The following is a 6,200-nucleotide window of genomic DNA, read 5'->3' as shown; positions in this document are numbered from 1 at the left end:
TAAATGTATTGTAGCAAATGTTAGAAAATTCTCTATAATTCTGTACTTCTGTTATCGTTTGAATCACTGAACTGTTGAATAAATAAACGCAAGTGTTCTGTATTAAGAATTCTTTTTGTTAGCAGCATTACTATGGTAGTAGATCTTCACTATTAAATGTATTCGCGTGCTTCACTTATAGCATTTAACACGGGCATAGTGATGTATCGATATTCTTTATATTCGCCAAAGTATGCACCTTTTGTAATTAAAACTTAAAGCTACAAAAATTATCCTAAAAATGTTTACATATTTTACCTTCCTCGGAGCAATATAAATCAGGCATGCTTAACCAACGAAACGATATCATTTCGTTACGATAATCAACGTTAATAAACGAAACGAAGTCATTTCGTTTCGTTTATTAACGTTAAGATCGTCAAATTAACGAAATGATTTCGTTTCGTTTTCTGCCATATCAAAACGAAATCAAATCGTTTATGTTGATTATTAATTTCAAACTATGCTGGCAAAGCTGATTGATTGCGGAGTCATTAAAGGTGAAAGCATTATCCAAGCTGATTGCAACTTTTCTCATGAATTTTGACAGTACGAACATTTCTCAGAGTATTTTTGACATTACCACCAACGAATTACACAAGCAAATTACATAGAGTTTGTGTGTGTATGTGCGCTCGTTGTTGCCACCTTACGGCTTCACCATGGCTATAGCATTGCCAGCACAATTCAAACATAAAGTATCACGTTTTCGTTAACGTTTTTAACGTTAACGAAAGCTTTTCGTTTCGGTTAAAAACGAGATACAATTTATCTTGATAATTTCTTTATCGATAATATTTCGAAGTGTTTCAACCGAAACGGTGGAAATTTTTTGATAAACGATTAGCTTAACGTTAAGGTGCATCCCTGATATAAATAATGTCATATGATCCTTTTTTCGACTTTTTTCTCAGTCAAAAAATTTGAGCGTTCTCACCAAATACTTATTGGCCGCGGATCTTAGAAACTCTAAGTACGGCCCTTATTATACATATTTTTTATAACATAAGTACAACTAATACAAAAACAATAACATTAGCATGCGTTGCACATGTTGCACATGTTTTTAGTGACTTTTTATTGACATACAAATATGTACGTACATATATTATTTAAAGTCAATCAATTACAACGCGTTATCTGAAATAAATAAATACTATATTACCATAAACGCATGCATGCTATGCCTGAAAAAGGTGATAATCCCAATGAAATTGACACCAGAGGCATATGGACATTAATACGTCTGTATGTATGTAGGTTGCGTATGTATATATGAGAGCATGCAATCCTTATCAATCAAGTAAAAAGTGTCAATTGATACATTTTTTTATTTTGTTTGTGGCGCTAAACAAGTATATATTTATTTAGGATTTATTTACATATGTAAATATTAGGGTGTTTGATTATTCCTCCGAGGGAGCGAATATGTGAGACCCACAAATGCGATATACTACTGAATGAAGATGCTATTTGATACGCTATTGGAACTCTCTACAGCCTAAACTCGCTTGGGCCGCTAGTATCTAACCCATTGTATTTAAAGCAGATGTTAGGCAAATCACTACACTAGAAAGAGGCGTTGCCATTAAATCTCTTAAATACTTATCAATACTGGAGGTTTTTTTTCATTTCCAACATTTTGCTTCATAAGCACTACAAAAATTTTCTAAACCAATTTTTTTTTTAATTTTAATTGTTGCACAGATCTCTAGCAATAATTTGTCTTTAACAGATTGAAAAAATATCAATTAGTCGACGAGTTACAGCCAAAAAACCATACAAACAATATGCTGAAAATCGGCATTTGACTGCAAAGTTCGAAGGTCGATTAAAAAAATTCGAACTAACATAAACAAACAGAACCAAGAAATCTCCGAGCAGAGGAAAAACAGCAGAAAACTGTTTAACGAGGCTAAGCGCACTGGAATCTGGTCCCATTATAAGGACGCTTTAAAATCTTTCAAGAAGTCAATCCAGAAGGCCAAAAGGGACTCCTGGAAGAACTTCACGAATGACATCGAAGAAGTCTCAGAGGCCAATCGCCTACGAAAGGTCCTCTCCAAAAACCCCATACCTCCCAGCTGAATTCGCACAGCGAACAGAGAATAGGCCACTTCTAGTACGGAAATTCTAGATACCCTGGTCAGCACTCACTTTCCAGGCTGCACCTCTCAACCATACCTCTTGAACACGCAATCTAACCCAGGGCCGTTTCGACCCCTGGACCACATAGTTAGCGAAAAAGGAGTTATATGGGCAATCAAGTCCTTTAAACCCTTCAAATCTCCGGGAATGAATGGAATATTTCCCGCTGAGGTGCAAGCTGCAAGCGATCTTATAAGCCCGCTGCTAGCTAAAATCTACAAGGCTTGCCTCAACCTGGTGTACATCCCCACGGAATGGACCAAGGCAAAGGTAGTCTTCATACCCAAAGGAGGCAGGATATCGGACAACAGTCCAAAGGATTTCAGACCAATAAGTCTGACCTCCTTGCTCCTAAAAGTTCTAGAACGATTGTTGGACGCCTATATTAGACGATCGGCAAATAACGCACTAATCTCCAGCAACCAACACGCCTACTCTAAGGGCAAATCCGTAGAGACAGCTCTACATGCTATCACTACTAAGATAGAGAAGGGTCTTGCCTTAAAAGAATTTACGCTGGGTATCTTTCTCGACATAGAAGGAGCCTTCAACAACGTTCTCCCAACAGCGGTCACAAAATCTCTACGTTCACTAGGGATGGAAGAGCCTCTTGTAAAATTCGTCGAGCTCCTTCTAAACAAGAGAAGCATTATCTCTGAGCTGGGCAGCTCATCGTTAGTAAGGTATACCAACAGAGGAACCCCCCAGGGGGGCGTTATTTCTCCTCTACTATGGAACCTGACGGTGAACGCTCTGTTATCTAAACTACAGCCCACCAGATGCCAAGTCATTGCATATGCCGACGACATAGCCTTGACAGTTACCGGCAAACACCTTCCAAAGCTTGGCGAACTCTTGCAAAATGCTCTTAATCTAACAAACATTTGGTCTAGGGAATGCGGACTCAGCACCAGCAGTGAAAAAACCGAGATGGTACTTTTTACCCGCAAACGCATTATACCGGAATTTACCCTCCCGTCCCTAAATGGGAGGGAAATCAAACTCTCTACCGAGGTTAAATATCTCGGAGTTATTCTAGACAGGAAGCTTGACTGGAAGCGAAATATGGAGGAACGATCCAGGAAAGCCACAATGGCTCCCTACGCTTGTAAGTCGGCAATCCGAAAAAAGGTGGGGTCTCCAGCCACGCATAGTCCATTGGATCTACACGGCAGTGGTGAGGCCCATACTCTTCTACGCCGTCACCGTATGGTGGACGGCACTCGATATCGAATCTAACAAGAGCAAAGTAACGAGAGTGCAAAGGATGGCGGCGATGCTCCCACCAAAGCTCTTGAAGCCATATTATTCCTTCTCCCAACTGATCTATATGGTAGATACTGTGCCTCCTGCAACGCGGCAAGGCTCAAGCTATCGTACCATGGAGGGACTGCAGGTTTGGTCACACCCTGATCCTGAAGCAGGTCCTCGAAACCTTCTTGAAATTTGACCATACAACATCGTCCCCTTGCTGGGACAACAAATTTTCCACAAGAATCCCAGAGAGGAACGAGTGGGAAAATGGCGTGGAGCCGGGATCTCACGAAATCTCCGTTTTTACAGATGGCTCTAAACTAAACAACAGAGTCGGCAGCGGAATATTCTCGGAGAAGCTCAATCTAAGCGAGAGCTTTCGCTTACCCGACCACTGCAGTGTTTCTCAGGTTGAACTCATAGCTATCTGGGAAGCAGCCCTCTATCTTGCTAACCTGCAGGTGACCAATTCTATTTCAATTTTCTCTGACAGCCAAGCTGCCATAAAATCCCTGCAATGCAGTAGCACCTCGTCCCTAGTGGCATCGAAGTGCAGAGAAACCCTCAACAAACTAGCTGAAAATTGCAACCTAAGCATAATATGGGTTCCTGGCCACTGTGACATCTCAGGAAACTGTGCCGCGGATGAGCTAGCTAGGGAAGGCACCAACCTGCAAACAATAACCTCCGCGGATTGGGCCAGCCCTCCTCTAAACACTTGCAAACACTGCCTGCGATCTCTTTTCACGGAGCAGATGGGCCAAGGAACCTACTTGTAGTATATCCAAGCAAATCTGGCCTAAGCTGTAAGAAAAGAGATCGCAATCGGTGATGTTGTTAAACCGTATCTCTATAAGCTCACTAGTGGGCCTTCTTACAGGTCACTGTCTCATGGGCACTCACGGTGCCTATATGGGCCTGCAGACAAATGACTTCTGCCGCATCTGTAGGGACGAGGAGGAGATAGAAAGCGTAGACCACTATCTGTGCCACTGTCCCGCACTGTCAAAAACCAGGTACCAAAGCCTCCACAGACACTCCTTTGGGTGCCTTGCGGAGCTTGAATCTATAAACCCAAACGACATCTTGCGTTTTATTAGGCAAACGCGCTGGTTTAGCTTCACTGGGGTCTAAACTTTCTTCTTCTTCGAAAGTAGGGTAACAGGAAATAGGGGCCCCGCGTAGTAGCACAACGGGCCACAACGGCCTACGTGAGTCTCAGCTCGCACAGCAGAGGCAGCCACTTTAACCTAACCTAACCTAACATAAACGAACGCCGCGATAAGGGTTTTCTCTTCCCTCAGCGGGTTTGGGGGTCAGAACATACCCGCGGTAGGTATGCCTGTCGTAAGAGGCGACTAAAATACCATATTCAAGGGGCTGTGTAGCGCAACCCTTCAGGTTGCCAGCGCAATATACAGCTTATCCAAACCCAATTGTCAACCTCACCTATCCGCGGCGAATCCTGTTTCACTAACAGACGAGGCTCTGGCGACCCCAAGCTCCCCATGGAACTTAGGGGTGGGGAGGGAGGGATGGTCTGAACGTTTAATGTGGCCAAATAAATCGTTCCCGAGATGGTCGGGGTAGCACCTTAATGGTGCTGTGTTACCAGAGCGTACCGGATCTGTATCCGGCAAAGGACCATCACATCGATAACACTCCCCAAAGCCTTCGGGGAGCAACCTTATCGCTACAACAACAACAACAACATACGGGTCTTCTAATTTAGCCTCTATTTTCACCCCTCACTCTCAGAATCGACCTAACTTTTGCTAACCTGAATTTGTTCCACAGTGTTATCTGACATGTTGTAGTACAAGACGTTGTATGGAAAATAATCAAGAATAAGCAATCAGCTGTTGGGATAACAAAATCTGGGGGACAATTCGCGTTCTATGAAAAATTTCTAACAAAAATTTGTTCAAATGTTTGAAAACTCATTTTCATTTTATCACTTCACAGAACGTTAATTGCCGCCCCCCCCCCCCCCCCCCCCCCGCCCCCTGGTACTGCATTCGGCTTGATATCATTTGACAATTGCTTTCGCCTTCCTGTTTGACATAAAGCATGGCGAATCCATACCAGGTGGTGGCAAAGCCAATTCGCCGTGCAGAAGAATGTCAAGTCAAAAGAAAATTTTCATTGATTTCGATTAACTGACATATTGCTGCACAAGTCTTTGTATGGAAAATTATCAAGAAGAAGCAATCAGCTGTTGGGATAACACCACCTCTACTGAATTCGCCTTGACATAAAGTAAGAAACATAAAGGCCGAACGAAAATGATAAAGAAAAGGCTTTGAAGAGATTTAAAAAGTATAACCGAAACAGCTGTCACCTTGTCCATCCTGATGTCACGTTGTTTAAATTTTTCCCAAATCATTAAATAAATGATAAATACTATTGCTAGACGAAATTGTTTGGAGGCGAATCGTTCGTCTGAGCTATCTTTCGCAATACAGAATGAATCCCTTAATTTTATATCAGTTTCATTAAGGTCCATTTTTTATTTATTAATTTGATATAAATTAATCTTGTTAAATAAATTTTTTTTATACAACTTTGTTTTATAAGTTTTTCATATTTTTGTATTTTGTTTATTTATTTTTTTTCATTTTATTTCATTTTGCTTAATTTAATTTAATTTTTTTATTATATATTTTTCATCTTATTTTTATTTTTTTTGTGCAATTTTGTTATATTCGTTTGTTTGATTTTTTTTTTCCTTGTGCAATTATTATTTCATATAAATCCAA

Source organism: Eurosta solidaginis, chromosome 5 (genome assembly GCF_040869045.1).
Source record: "Eurosta solidaginis isolate ZX-2024a chromosome 5, ASM4086904v1, whole genome shotgun sequence".
NCBI classification, from domain to species: domain Eukaryota; kingdom Metazoa; phylum Arthropoda; class Insecta; order Diptera; family Tephritidae; genus Eurosta; species Eurosta solidaginis.
This window is presented reverse-complemented; position numbering follows the sequence as displayed.